General features: G+C 37.0%; 1 protein-coding gene across 2 annotated transcripts in view; it reads left to right on the top strand.

Moving 5' to 3' along the window:
- GRIA3 (glutamate ionotropic receptor AMPA type subunit 3) overlaps positions 1-9591 on the top strand; it is a 382937-nt gene extending 373346 nt beyond the window's left edge. For both annotated transcript variants that reach the window (XM_089677207.1, XM_089677208.1), the window contains exon 16: positions 1663-9591. The gene's annotated coding sequence lies outside the window, so the exon portion shown is untranslated. The remainder of the gene's footprint in view (positions 1-1662) is intronic.
- The last annotated feature ends 7161 nt before the right edge of the window (positions 9592-16752 follow it).

Here is a 16752-nt window from a genome sequence, read left to right as displayed (position 1 = left end):
AACTATATTTGAAAACATTATTTTTTTGAACAATTTTACAATCAAACATTGTCTCTTTCAAAGTATGTACCTTGTGAGTGTATACAACTCCCCTGGCAATTTTTCCATTTTTCATAGCATCCCTGGAAGTGTTCAAGTGGGATGATGTTCTGAGCCTGTAAAGTGGCTCTTTGGACGTTATCCACACTACCAAAATGGTGTCCTTTCAAACCCTTCTTCATCTTTGGGAATATGAAAAAGTCGCAGGGAGCCTAGTCTGGGCTGTAGGGTGGAAGGGGAAACACCGCAATGTGTTTTTTAGCCAAAAACTCTGACAGCCAAAGCACTGTGACTCGGTGTGTTGTCATGATGAAGGATCTAAGTTGAGGTGTTTGCCATTCTGAACACTGTTTCTTCATCTTGGGTTCGTACTCATACACCCAAGATTTATCTCCTGTGATCACTCTCTTTCTAAAGGAGCCAACAGGTCTTGGTAAATAAGTTGACGGTGTTCCTTCTGATCAGGTGAGAAGTTCTTTGGATCACGTTTTCTCATGTTCAAATCCTGAGTTACGATTTCATGAACAGTTGACTTGGTAATTCCCGTTTCCTCTGCAATCATTCTGATAGTGAGTTGTTGGTCACGGTTGAGAACAAACCTCACTGAATTCACATTCTGTTCCATTTTTGACAAAGAGGGGTGTCCTGATCGTTGCTCATCTTCAACACCTTCTCATCCTTTCTTGAAGGCCTAGTGTCATTGGTACACTTATATGGATGATAGCACAGCTTCTCCATAAGCTTTCCTCACCATTTCCAAAGTTTCTGATGCACTTGCCCAATTTCACACAAAATTTTATTGAGTACAGCTGTTCCACACTTGCTTGCATTTTTCTTAATACGAGGCGCTTGAACAGGGAGTGACAAAAAAAGAATTTCTTGACTCAGACAGGGCTGTAATGCAAATGATCAGTCTTCTAACGTATACCTGGCACCCTACTTCAAGTGACCTTGGCCAGCTTCTCCCTTCACAGAGCCCTTCTCAAGCATAGGAACTTCATTCTCATTATATTCTGGACACACTTCGTATTGATATCCCTAAAATAAAGGAAAGCAGATATGCTCCACCTTTGTAAGGCCCGAATCTTTTGCTAGCAGTTTTGAGTCATTGGGGTTACTTGCTAAAGGCAAATGGGCTGTTCCTCTTGCAGGGGCATTTTCCTATAGCTTAGTGAATTTGGTGAAAATTCACTTTGCAAAGAACATGCCATTAAAATAAATAAACCGTATGTTTGCTAACACATGATTGAATTCTGAAAGTCAGCAGAGCTTCACACATTCACTTTGCTCCAACATTAAGCTAAGCGAAAATTCTCTCCAAAAGTGAACATTCACTTGCAAAGTAAACAGTCTATTTGGCTTTAGTAAATCAACCCCACAATGCAAACTTCAGGTATTCCATGTAACCCTCTAATGCTTGTTTGAAAAAAGAAGAAATGTCTTTAGATATGAAGGAAAATGTTTATATTTAAATTGTTTTTCTCTAGGTTAACATTCAATCATTCCTATGCCAATGATGTTAAAGCAGTGCCTGCAAAGTCTTATTTCAGGTCTAGCCCTCTATAGTTGGAATTCATGATGCATTTATTTCATGCGAAGTAAATATAACAATATTTTTTGCAGATATCCAGAAGAACCAAGTGATTGGGTTAAAATTTGAGAATGAGGCTTCCTCCTACATCCTGACCACCTGAGCCAGTTACACTCTTTCCTTGGTGTCGGGAATGACACAAATTGCTGATGGTGCAAAGAACTTTTACTAGAAAGAACTGATTTTTTTTTCCTTCAGTGCCTTATGGAACATTCTGAGTCTCACAACAATGCAAAACTGAAATGCTAATGCTTTGCTTGAAAAAAAAATCTTAAACTGGCCACAAGACAAGATTATCTCATGTAAGAAAATGTACTCTTGTAAAGAACACGTTCTATAAAAGCCATTGATTATAAGCACTCTACAGGGCCTCAGTTGCTCTATATGCATTTTTAAAGGTGCGTTCACTCTTGTGAGTAACACTTTCCCACTGTCTCGTCTTCGTTGTAGCTACTTGCTATATTTGTCTCACTAAAATCACTCAAGTTGTCAGGGGTAATTTTTTAAACACAAAATATAAATGAATGCCTCAGTTCAATTTGATTTTAAGACTGAAATCCTGGAGATCAAGAAAATATAAAAACTGTCTTACTATCATGTAAAGGAGATCACTGTGTGTCTACATTTAATTTATTGTGCGTGTAGAGTGAATGCACTTTTAAATTACTGAGTGTTACTTTAATATGTTTATGCTGTTATTGTTAGTAATGCTGTTATATGTTATTACAGACAGCCTAATAACTAACAATGTCTTTTGGGTTCTTCCTAATAATGGTAAAGCCTATACCTGAAGTGTAACCTCTGTCTTTCCTTTGAGATAAACACAATGAATGCAACATTTAGGCATGGAAGAAAAGAAAAAAACCATAATTATTTCAGGTTTTATATATATATATATATATATATATATATACATATACAATTTATTTTTTTTTTACCTAAAGATTTGAGACACTGCTTAAGAAATTAGGCAGTGACTCGTTTAGTGCTTTAATAGGCTTAATGTGACATATAAAAATGTACACTTCCTGGAACTTATGTATCAACTGCAACCATTGGCAATATTTTATTTAGGCAATTTTCCTGCATCTTAGCCTAGTGTTTTATAAATCAAGCTAATGCTTTTCAAACTACAAGCATTCACAAACATGGCACATTTGTTAAAAGGTTATGATAGTTAATACCAAGATATAGCATTAAATGTGTTTTTAAGATCACAATAATGTACGCAAATGATGTCTATATTGAAGAAGGGGAGTGTAATGTTAAGTGTATAAGATTATGATGAGAATATCAATATGGACTGTGGAGTGTATTATTATACTTGATGTTTATTAACATATTGAGATTCCAATACGATGTCACATAAAAAAATAAGCTTAGTGGTCACTTCTCAAATTGATGATCCCAAGTTTGACTTACCTTTCAAAATTTTAAATGCGGAAATGGCTTAGTTAAAGATATGGTAAAGGTTAGAACATTTTGAATCCTACCCCTAGCTGTTATGCACAGTAAATTGGGCAGAGACAGGTTAGAACAGGCAGGTGGCATTACTGGAAAGTACATAGCTAGTAATAGTTACACAAACAATCAACTGAACTTATTCTGTAACAGTGAAGATGTTTTGTAGCTTATCCAAACCAATTCTGCACTTTGAATGTGAACTATATTCCTGATATTCATTGGAGCTAAAGAAGTGGCTTGGATCAGCCTAAAACATCTTTAACATAACAGAACAAATTCAGTTAAATGTGATTAATTATTAACTATTACCAATATCATAAACTGGATAAATAAGAACTTTCACAGACATATTGCAAGTAAATTACAGAAACTCACTACACATTGTAGACATATGTATGTACACATGCAACACATGTGTAGATTTTCCTACTCAGTTTACAAACTTTTATTCATTGGGACTGATTCATTAAACCATTCCATTAGCCCAGGGATGTTGTGCCCTCTTGAAATATCCAATCCTGTTCAGGCGAATTAAAAAAACAATTCCCCTTGCGCATGATTGGATGAATGAAGTGAACACAACTTTACATGGATAAGTGAACATTCTACTCCTTAACAAAGTTAACCCAAAAATTGTATGGCAATTTCCTACACAGTTTAGTGAATCGTTAGATAAAAAAGCTTGAAAAATCTCTTAATAAAATGGCTCCTCTGCATTTTTTATTGATTTATTTTAATATATTGTAATTGCTTTCAGATAAATAAAAGTATTGTATTCCTTATAGTATGATCTCATTAAATACACTTAAAAAAATACACAATATAATGATGCTTACTGTATATTCAAATACATAAAAAAAATAATTATATTCCTTATGGTACAGCCTCATTAGAAATATTTAAAAAGATACAGAGTGGCCAAAGGAAAGATACTAAAATATTTCCCAGTACTAGATATAGAACTAAATGTTTAAAAACATCTTTTGATACATAAGTTACAGCTTCCGGTTTTACATATTGAAGTGATCTGGCCATCAATTCAAACAAATCTTCAAGCTAAAACAAAAAAATACACAATATATTGATACTTACTGTATATTCAAATACATAAAAAAAATAATTATATTCCTTATGGTACAACCACATTAAAAATATTTAAAAAGATACAGAGTGGCCAAAGGAAAGATACTAAAATATTTCCCAGTACTAGATATAGAACTAAATGTTTAAAAACATTTTTTGATACATAAGTTCCAGCTTCCGGTTTTACATATTGAAGTGATCTGGCCATCAATTCAAACAAATCTTCAAGCTAAAACAAAAAAAATACACAATATAATGATGCTTACTGTATATTCAAATACATAAAAAAAATTATATTCCTTATGGTACAACCACATTAGAAATATTTAAAAAGATACAGAGTGGCCAAAGGAAAGATACTAAAATATTTCCCAGTACTAGATATAGAACTAAATGTTTAAAAACATCTTTTGATACATAAGTTCCAGCTTCCGGTTTTACATATTGAAGTGATCTGGCCATCAATTCAAACAAATCTTCAAGCTAAAACAAAGAAGTTAAAAGAAAATATGAAACCGAGCAGCAGGATTAGAGAATCCCAAGAGTTAAGGCACTAAATCCTGATATGCTGACACGCAATGAAAATGTGTCAGTCATGATCTCAGATTGCTTTGACCCTTGTGTGTTCTGTAAAATGTGCAATTCACTATAATATAACTTTAAGCTCTAGGTAAAAATCTCTTTCAAAGACTTGTATACAGTTTAATAGCACAGAGGAATGGTTGCTTTGATATATACTGCACTATATTTTACTCTCAGTTGCATCGACTTTAAAGAAAAGTTTCCATAGTAAGACTTGTCAGGTAGATGTGTAATACCTCAGCATTGTACAGAGGATCTCCATCATAAAACAAAACAATGATTTGTAATAGATTCTGCCGGGTAACTTTTCTCTACTTTCTTAACCAGTCACAAAAATCAACAATATAACTGAGAGGCAGTCATCTTTCCTTATCCAACTTTATTGATTAAAATGTTAATTACATTGGATAAAATTTTTTAATTTATATGTTCTCTCCACAATAATTGAATACACGAGTAGCAATTATGTTGAGGAACACATTTGCACTCACTAGTATACCTTCATTTCTATTGGCTAGATATCATCTTTTTCAAATACTGTACTATACTCATAAATATTACTGTGTAATTATGGTGCCTGAGACATGTTAATACCAAGCTCATCAGAGGTTGCAGAGAGTCGGATGTGACTCTTGTGTTGTATATCTTTTATAGTAAGTGCTCAGGGCAACTGAGCCATCATTTGCTAGAATGTAAGAACCAATGATATATCAATATCTAAACATGCATTTATGTTATTCGGTGTGGTATAAATAACAGAATGTACATACATGAATGTTGTCAAACTGCATTCCGTTGACATCAGTGTGTACTTTTCTTATCGACTGTCAATCTTTAGCAGTTGATAGAGACAGAGAAACAAGGAATAGATGGATCATGTGATTTATCATCCATTTCCACTCACAATGGGTCGTGTGATCTCTGATCATTTATTCCTAACAAATGTGACACATCTCTAATTGAAGCAAGGTTCTTTTATCTAACTTGTTATAGTGTAAATTTGTCTTGTGTGAATTCTCCATTGCCTCACTTTTACTACCAGCCATATTTTACTATAATAAAAGCTGTATTCTTACTAGGCTAAAGATTTTTAAAATATATATTCAGTAGTATATTTTTACATTAGTACATTTTAAGTTTAGAATTTAGCTCTTCCGTTCACTGATGGTTTCAGTGTCAACTTCTGCCGTCAGAAAATGTGATAGTCCCATCTTAAAGGGGTTGTGATAGGCTGAATACGCAGTATTAACCTGTAATTTTATCTGACAGTGATTGTCAGTGTAATATATATGATACATATGAAATCTCTGCCAAAAGCAGAAGATTGCTTTATAACTAGCCTTACATCATATACTGTATTCTGTTTAGGGTGGACCTATCTGCGATTGTTCAAGCTTGCATTTATACATTTTTGACATGTCACACTTTATGGCAACAGCAAAATAAAAAAAACTACTGTACACCATAAAAAGCTGCCAATAAAGTGTATGTAAACCCAAAATCTATTTTTCATTATGTTGGTGTCATGTCTCATTATATAAACTTTTCTTAAGCAAACCATTTTTGTTGAATCTGTTACAAAGATTTTTACATGGAGATCCTGCCACTAAAAGCACTTCCTGTTGCAGCCTGACTACACTAAGCTATTGCATTCAGCCTGCTGTACATGCACCTTCATTTGGTTGTTGGTCTGCACTTCAGATCTCTGCATGCCTCTGTAGATCTGAAAGGCAGCCCAGTGTCTAAAGATGGCCACAGATGGTTAAAATATCGGCTGGTTCAGCAGGTATCAGCTGATATTCTGTCCATGTTTGGGCAGGCTGATTGTACCAAAGTTGATCCATCAATTGACTTGGGTACAACCAGCATGCCAGATTTCAAGCATGCAATTGTTGCCAGCGGTTATAGCTGCTAGCAATAATCACTGTGTTGCCCTGGCAGGGACAGCTCCCCGCACCAACCCCCACACTGAGAGGACACAATAGTACCGTGGGGGAAATTGCATTAAACAAAATCGCATCATCTATGGCCTGCCTAACTGAATCAGTGTGCATGGTAGGCTGACAATACTGCTGCTAATTGCAAGGTATCTTAGTGACATTAGCCTGCAACAAGAAGTGACGTTAGTGGAAGTATCTCAAGAAACATTGCAACAGGTATAAAAAAAAAAAGCTTAAGACAACTGTATACAGTGAGGCATCATGCCAAACAAAGTGAAACATACAGTAGATTCAGAGTTTACATATATTTTAAATGTCAGTAAAAGTAATTGTACCTTGACACATTCTCTCAAGGTAAGCCTGAGAAGAACATTGGAGAATGACTTATGACTTCATCAGGCTGCTGCAGACAAGAGAGTTTTTTTTTTTAAAGCAGCTTGCAGGGTTAGAAGCAGCAAAAAGGGGAACATAATAGTACATAACATGTATATGTGCACACAGAAAATAAAGGAATGTGCAGGCTCCAGGATTTACATGATTGTGTCATCTAGAAGAAGACTTAAAAAGTAAATGATGACCTTCTTTGATGCTGGAAAAAAGATGGTCCTGGTGGTCTGGATTGAAAGGTGATAAAGACATTGTCAAGGGGAGCACTATGATTTCCTTGAGAGGTAATAAGTACCCGTAACAATTATATAATATTTAGTGTACATACACTTCGGGTAAAATCATTTCTGAAAGTTTAGGTTCACTTTAGGTGATCTGAATGAAACAGGAAAAATCTGTATACAATCAGAACTAAGAGCATCACATTGCTGTCTTTTTAATGACACATTTATTTCCTTAAACTGTTTGGTCTTATTCAGCCTTCTCATGATTATTTTACAAAATATCATTAAATTAAGCAATGATATCCAATGTCAGCCAAGTGACTGACAGGTTTGAAGAGCTTCTGTAAACAACGATAAGTCGAGAAATTATTAATAAAACCCACATCTCAGTTCACAAGGTTAGTTCTGAAAGTATTTTTATATTTTGCTGACACAACCCCTTTTTACATCTGATGTTATATCTTAGACAGTAGTTTATATTTATTAGTAATATCATTCTTAAGACTGACACTTTCCAGACCATCTACATCCTGGTAAAAATAATATGCTTTGTCTTATGACATTAAATCACCATTCCTTTTACATTCAAAATATAAAATTTAAGCATTTTGACTTGAATAACAAAACAAAGGGTGTTGTACAAAACTTGAGAGACAAAATGTTATTAAAAATAGAAACTTATTTTTTCATGTAGAGAATTTATCCAAACTAGTTATGTCTTCCATTTAAAAGCACCATGCAGTAAACAGAATTCTGTAACCAATGCTTGTATGTACGGTAACTTTGGAAACCAGAACAGCTCCCAGATGGTAACACCATTTTTCCTTCAGGTCATGCTACTAAATTATAAAAAAAACACCTGCTTTTAGAAAGGTGTTCTTTTTTATTTGTTTGGAGGAACCTTAAAATGTATATTTCATAAATAAATTCTTAAGTCCCAGGAAGCAGTCCAATATTTTAAAACAGTACTGAATTTTATTGGCAGAGAGTCTGTAAAAAGTAAATACTTTAAATACTGTAAATTTAAAGGGAATGAAGTTTAAACTTTAGGTTTGTTACTTCTTAAAAAATAAAAACAAATAATCTAAAACCCTCACTTAAAAGCAGTTCATTTTATATTGTCAGAGAATAATATTTAATTTATTTACACTGATTTGTGTCTGTAGTTTATGTACATTTTTCAGATTGTTCCCTATTAGGAGAAATTTCCTAATCTAAAATTCTCGGCCTTCTCAATAAGGTAGTAGAAAACAAAGTGACTAATTACAGAGTGTGGATACCAACAGCGTCATAAGCCTTTCTCATTTTCAAAAAGTGAAATAAAATTGACTGCAATTGGTGACTACATTTTGAACATTTGTTGCGCTTTGTGCTGCGTTATTAACTGAGGCTGTTAGTGTGTACCTCAAGGGTATTATGCACCATTTTAAACCTATAATACTATTAAAACTTATATGGAGAGCAGGAAAATTCAGCAACCAACGAGGAGAGATCTTTGTGATTAAATAGGGGGAAACTCAAATTGATTCTCACCCATAAACATCGTAAAATATCTCATTCAATGCCGTTGTAATTGTCTTGTTATAAAAACACAGATATGTAATGTACTTTTTTCCAAAACTATATATAAAGACTGGCCTTTTCATACCTTCTCAGCTGAAGCTATGTGTGAAAGAACAGTGTTTTTGTGAGTAAAGAAACATGAGCACCAGCTGAGAAGTAGAACTTCTAGTTGAACTGTGATTTTTCTTCAAGGTCTTAATGCTATTAATATCCCATTTTGGGAAAACGAAACGCTGTGCAGAAAATGCTAGAATCATGTATTCCTAGTTACGTAAACCTTTCCTATGATAGAGAAACCAATTTTTTTTAATGGCGGTCTCTATCAAGGGGAGTGTTAAACCTTAAGTTTGTTTATGAATGAAACCATTTTTAAGAGTGTGAGCTTCATACCGAAGCAAGGATGTTGGGAATTTTTTAATAAAAAAAAAATGCATGTAAAAATTACTGATTGCTTACATTTTCCTGCTATAACTGAGAAAAGTCAGCAGTAGAACCGTTTGGGATATATATTTTTTTTGTATCTCAGCATTTATTTTGTTTTGTTTGAATTTCAGTTTTTTTAACTGCAAATTGGTGAGCAGTAAAATTGCCAAGCAAACTTATGGCTGTAAAGAAAAATAACTGCATGTGTGGACAGATTATTTACCCTCATTTAAATGAGGTGTGTACAGAGTTTTAATACATTTTGTAAATAAAATGAAAAGAAAATTAATTTTTACGTTGATATCGCTTGTCATTTTATTCAATACAACATTTGTTTCTAGGTGTTTCTCATGTATTTTTTCTTTAGTACTGCATTTGTTTTGCAGTCTGAGCTGAAAACACTATCAGAAAAATAAGCATGTGACTATCGAAATAAGTTATTTTCAAGCTACATGGTTACATTCTTATGCATTTGTGAATATTTACTTTTTAACAATGAACTGCAGTTGTACTTCATTCTATGAAGGTTTTAAGCCATTTGCAGAAGTTGGTTTCCTGCAAATATAACATGTATACTGGGAATTCTAGATGTATAAACTATACTAGATGTTCTCAGTCTCCCGGGTTGAATGATGCCCAGCATAGTATACAACATGCCTTAGCACAGGTAATGCTTTTGCCACAAAAAGAATATTGCAGAAAAATGAGAGGCCTTTTACTTAGTGAGCAACATTGGGATTATTGTACAATTGTATTTTTCTTGTTTTAACTTAACTTGCGTGCTTTTTTTTCCTGTAAAACCAATGTATACACAACTTTTAGGCACTATAAACAGTGGACATTAAGGCCTCATGGACATGGAGCTTAAAACATTTCCGCTTTTACAGGTGTCCAGTATTTATTTTTATGCCTGTAAAAGCACCTCTATGTTATCCTAAGTGGCCTGCATACATAGGCATTTGCTGAGTGCAATAATATCCACAGGAGTGAATCTACAATATGTGTATCAAGTGGCAGTACGGATGAAAAGTGGTCAATTAGTGAATACAAAAAACCATCAAGTGTTCAGTGGATAAATAGCATAAAGATAACATATAGGAAAATCAAAATCGCTGTCAAAGGTGATAAAAAAGTGGCATAAGAAAATGGCAACAAGGATGAAATGTGGCCAAATAGTGAATGTAAAAAACATCAAGTGTTCTGTTCTCTGCATTCACTATTTGACCACTTTCCATCCGTACTGCCACTTGATACACATATTGTGCATTCACTCCTGTGGATATTACGTTGCACATTAGTTATATGGTTCTATGTGGATTGTTCACTCATGTTTGGGTTTATGTGATTGTTCACTCATTTATTTATTAGTAGTGCCGATTTTTATTCACATATTGTTTTTATTTATGTATTGTTTATTCAGTTTTATTCATTTTTAGGATAATAGTGCAGCACCATTTTTCTTCACACATTGATTTCACTATTTGATTGTAGTTAGGTGCTAGCAACCACTTCATTTTGGGTTAGTACATTCGGCAGCGCAGGAGGCTTTTTTCTTTTTTTCCTTTCTTAGAGAAAAAGCATGGTCTCCCCAGGCGAGTAAATGAGTTTAAACTATAGAGCACCTCCCTCCCCTCTCCATATCCATAATAAAATGGGGAGGTGTTCTTCAATTCACATAAGTGAGTTTAGCAGAGATGATAATGTTATTTGAAATAAAGCTGTAGAGTGCATAGGTCAGCACTGGATTTTTGACAGTATTGATTGTTTTTTTTTTGTTTAGTTATAAATATATGTTGTTTACTGCTTTGTTTTAAGTTTGTTGTTAGGGTTTACATACACTTTAGCCACTTGTTGACCAGCAGTAGTACATTTACTGCTGCCTGGCAGCATGAGCATGCACAGAAAGTACCTGTACGATGCCCTGCTCATGCGCACCCCCTGGAGCACACAATGGCATGATCCTGTTATCACAGTGCTGAGTACCTGGCTGCTGTGAGCTGCTGGGGCATCATGTGATTGCTATTATTAATCATAACGATCACACGATAGCATGTAAACTAAACTGTCATTATTGGCAGCCATTCATGACAGCTTACTTACTATTGTGATCTATCACGTGTCCCCTATGTGATGAAAAAAAAAGTGTTTCATTGTAAAAATTAAAGCTACATCCAAGTATATAAAATCCTTAAAAAAACTTTTGAGGCCCACCACCCCCACATATACACGCGTGCGGACATAAACGCATGTGTCAGGGTGCCTACACATGAAAATGTTGATTGCAATACACGTCACCATGCTCGTTGGAGTGAGAGCAATTTTGCTAGCACCAGACCTCATCTGTAACACTAAACTGATGGCCTATAGGGGGCTTTTGAAATGTCACCTATAGAAAATATGGTCGAACTGAAGTTTGATGCAAAATTTAAGGTTTGATATGTTGGATATCTATTTACCAATTTACTTTTTGCTACCTCAGCTTTTATATTTTATAAAAGAATTGGGTAATTTATTGCATTTGTGTTCCTTAAAATTAAATTTATAGTATGTTTTACTGAACTTTCACATTTCCTAGACCTTTGCGATAATATCGTGTGACTTAAACAATTGGAACTACTACTATTTTACTCTGCTGTCTGCTAAGTGTCTGCTTTCAGAAAATATATAAAGTTTTAGGTGTTTACGAAATCTTCAGCCTGAAAATATTTAAACGTGTGCAAAAAACACAAACACGGTTCTGGCAGTGAAGGGTTAAGTGTAGACGTTTATACAATATGATATATACAGTATTTGTCAGCCAAAGGCACCCAGATACATTTCAAATATGTAAATTGTTATTGGCTTGGGTGCTACCACAGTGAACAGTGTGTGTGGCCTCACTTTGCTGACAGGCAAAAGGGTATTGTTAAATAGAACCTGAGCTTACCCGCTGTATGCACGACACACACATGCCACAATCTCTAAATCCCCAAATACTAATCAGCTTCTATCTTTCATTTTCAAATCTTATCTGAACAAACTAAAGAAAGAAACTGATTGGTTATTATGCACAGCTACTCCAGATTCTGTCTGCTCCAGTTTTGATAAATTCCCCCCATCAGGGGTGGACTGACCATTCTAGCACTCGGGCACTGCCCAAGGGCCCGGGGCCAGTAGGGGACCCCATGAAATTCCCCTGTTACCTTTTATAGGCTTTTTTGGGTGTGCTATGAGTGTGGGCAAGGACACAGGGGCACCATGATCCCCTATTGCCCGGGGACCCCATGAGTTGTCAGTCCGCCCCTGCCCCCCATTAAATACTTTTGACTGCTGACCTCTGTATTCTGTGGTGTACTTTGTACATTCCTGACTGAGCGTACAGAGTGGTCAAGATTATGTAATATATAGCTCGATGTGCAGAGTGCACTTATAAAGCAGTCCATCATACAGAGTGCATGACTTAGAAAAATGTAGTGTACAACTCAGCGTACAGAGTGCAGGATTCAGGAGTACAGTCCAGCAGCTACTGATATGTAATATATGATAGTAAGAGATGTGTAACATATCCACTGACTCTCTATACTGGCAGATCTTCGGGCATGGTCATGTACTTGATCTTCTTGACAGACAGCAGTGAAGACCCAGTGGAGAATCGATTCTGCCCACATATTACCCAAAATGTAGAAAATGTTGCATTGGTGGAGTTAATCAGCAACTGACAATAAGACTATTGTTTATTAACCATTGTATGTAGGTAGCATCTGTAATGAGAGTGTTTGGACATTTCTTTTTATTTCCCATGTCATTCTTCATTTATATTGTTCCCTACATTTCTATGCAGACCGAGCAGTGTAGTACAGGTCACACCTCTGGGTGTGCTTGTAGAGTTCAGTGCTTGATTAAATCTCTTTTTAATCAGAACTGCAATTGCTCAGACACCTCTTGTAATGTTATGGTTAGTTCCAACCCCCCAAACTCTTAATAACCAGCTTGGTTTGCCCATAAACTTGAAGAAAAATAAAATATAATTATAAATGCTTGGCAGTTTGATTGCATGTATTACAGGAACTATATGTATTCGTCAGAATAAAACGTTGTTGAGATACAGTACTTGACCTTCATAAATAGACCTAAAAACTGGATGAGCCTTATGAGACAGAATGAGTATGAGAAAGAAGCTCTTTAAACATCCCTGCCTAGGCTGCCAAGAACATAATTAGTCTCTTGGGGTTTACGCTTGTGGCAACCACCTCTCCAGGTTTTAAGTTAAATCTGGTGGCATAGTACTACCCTAGGGTGCACTTGTTTGGCACTACTGCACCTGAAAATAGCAACTGTGATGATGTAATGCATCTGAGCAGTCCTGACATGCACTGCACCTGTGACACCACATTCTTATGGGGGTTACCTAGTCTACATGGCTCCTCTTTCTGCACACATCTTCAGACGAGCAACAGTTCCTAGCCCTCCATTTGCACATTGGTACAGCAAAGAGGTATCTCATGATAACTGGGCTTACAGTAGTCTACAATGCTTGGCACCAAGGCCTTCACCGCTGTGCACACCACCATATAAAATAAGACCGCTTATCAGACCAGATTTTACATGGTGGTGTGCATATTGATGAAGACGTTAAATAGCACAGGATCACTTTGGCTGCCTTCTGTTTATATCAATGCACTTTTTTCACATAGAGACTTCTGTAGCACTTTATTTGAACATATATGAAATCTGGACTTTTTATTTATTTAGTATTTGACACTTTTTTGGTTAGACTATTTTATGATTTTGGGACTTTAACACTTTATGTATTGGGGATATTTTTATTTATATGTATGCACTTTTTATGAATTTATTGTATCTTGTGATTAATATGCACTATATGAATTGTTTTGTTGAAGTGGCAGCACAACACAATTGTCCATTTAGAATTTTTATATCAGGTTTGTAGATATAGTGAGTACTGCTGTCAACAATCTTTATTGTTCTGATAAGCAATTTTTTAAATTAGTATTTGCACTATTAGTTTGATTGTATAAATGTGTACTCTTTTTGTGCAAGAAGTTTATTTTAGGAATAGTACTCTTTTCCTACTACTGAGTTTAGGAAAGATTCATTTTACCCCAGTATTCTACTTCTAAATCTAACGCAGGAACATACTTTAATTAGGTGACATGGCCCATCAAACCAGCCAAAGATGGTTCCAAAGTTTCTTCCCATTGATGGGGCTCCCCCACTTCTCAGAGTCTGGTGGCTTTCTTTGCCTTCTAGTCCTAGAAAATCCCACACACATAGGTCCAGTGTATCATTTACAGGGATTACAAACAGTAGTTTTGCACTCTGCCTCCCTACTTTATGATTTTCAAATTTGCCTCTTTTCCTGTTACGGCAGGCAGGCAGGCATGGACTACATCAGCTATCATGGATCCTCTCTTGGGTATAACTGCACATTCTTGAGCTGTCCATTGTCCACATCCAGGTATAGAGAAATGGCAGTTGGACTTTGTCACTCATCAGTGTCTGAACCTTAGAGAATGGGTTCTTCATCTGGAGGTGTTTCAAGCTCTTTGCCAACAGTAATGGACAAAGGATGTTGATTTTCCAGCATCCAGATACAACAAGAAGAAACCTCAGGCAATCGATATTTAAACAATATGTAAACATTAACAATACTCGTAACAAATAATCTGCCAGGCCTTACAATGAAAAAGTCAGCATGACCAAAATGCCAGCATGACTAAGAATATGAAAGGCCTGGGAAAATTCTGGATGGGGAAGAAAAATACAAGCTGCAGGGCTTGTAGAATGAATGCCAAAAAATGCAGCACACAAAGGCGTATAGATAACTGGATGTACCATTGGTGAGCAGTCTATAATAAAATGATGTAATGTTCACTTTAATACCAGAATATGAACAAGAGCCATGATGTCAAAAAACATGCTCCCACAACACAGATCCACAGCTCTTCATATAATGGTAAGCTTTTAGGGCTCTACATTAACTTTTAGTGGCCACAAGGTTGGGTAATGTAGAGCCCTACAAGCTTACCTCTACACCAAGTGTTGTGGATCTCTGTTGTGGGAGCATGTTTTTGGACATTATGGCTTTTGTTCATATTCTCTCTTTTAGTCCTCAAACACCTACCCCTCCAAATGTCAAACTATCACAAGCCGAAACCTCCGCAACCTGAACCCTGCCCCCTTCCACTCTGCAGCTGATCAACTTTACGACAGTATCCTTCCCCTGTCCTGCCCTGACCTGGCCACTACTGCTTATAACAACTCGTTGTCAACTGCTCTAGACTCGCTAGCGCCTCTAACCACATGAAGCACTAGACCCCGACCGCTTCAGCCCTGGCAGGCTGATCACACCAAAACTCTCAAACCAGCCGTGCACTGGAGCGACTATGGCGCAAAACCAGATCCCAACTAGCGTTCACCCAATATAAATCTGCCTTTCACACCTACACTTCCTCCCTCCATGCTGCCAAGCAAGCCTACTTTCTGACCCTCATCAATACCCTCTCCTCCAGTCCTCGCCGGCTCTTCTCTACTTTCAACTCTCTACTCTCTCCGCCCCCACCTCCACCCAGTACCTCACTCACCGCCACGAGATTGCCAATCACTTCAAAAACAAGATCGGCGCAATTCGTAGGGACACCACGCTGCCCAGACTTCCACCCCACCTAGTACCCCTCACACGGAACCCCCCTCCACACCTCTCTCCCTCGACCTCACCACTGTACAGACCTCCACCCCACTTAACATCCCGCACACTGACGCCCCCTTAACACTCCACTCCTTCGACCTTGCTACCACTGAGGAGGTCACTAAGGTCTTCTCTGAAGCCCGCCTCACCACCTGCCCCCTCGATCCTGTCCCCTCACAACTCCTACGATCTCCCTCCTCCTCCATCCTATGCTCCCTCACCCACATCTTTAATCTCTCCCTCTCTACTGGCACATTCCCCTCCCCTCCGAAGCACGCGCACATCACTCCCATACCTAAAAAGCCCTCCCTAGACCCCACCAACCTGAACAACCTTAGACCCATCTCCCTGCTGCCATTTACATCCAAACTCCTTGAACGCTTAGTCTATCATTGCCTAAGCTCCCACCTCAACGACAACAACCTCCTGGATCCCCTACAGTCTGGCTTCCGTTCCCTACACTCCACCAAAACTGCCTTACTTAAACTCACCAAAGCTAATGGCCACTATTCAGTGCTCCTACTCCTCGACCTTTTCGCGGCTTTTGACACAGTTGACCACCCCCTCCTCAAAAAAAAACTACACTCTCTTGGCCTCAGAGACTCCGCTCTCTCCTGGCTCTCTTCCTATCTATCACAACGCTCCTTCAGTGTTACCTACAACACTACCACCTCCCCCTCACTCCCCCTCTGTTGGGGTCCCTCAAGGCTCTGTCCTCGGGCCCCTTCTCTTCTCCATCTACACCTCCTCCCTTGGCCAACTGATACA

The sequence above is a fragment of the Staurois parvus genome, unplaced genomic scaffold (genome assembly GCF_062004578.1).
Source record: "Staurois parvus isolate SC_StPar_1 unplaced genomic scaffold, SC_StPar_1.0 ptg000181l, whole genome shotgun sequence".
NCBI classification, from domain to species: Eukaryota; Metazoa; Chordata; class Amphibia; order Anura; family Ranidae; genus Staurois; species Staurois parvus.
The sequence above is the reverse complement of the archived record's forward strand: the minus strand, read 5'-3'. Positions and strand labels throughout refer to the sequence as shown.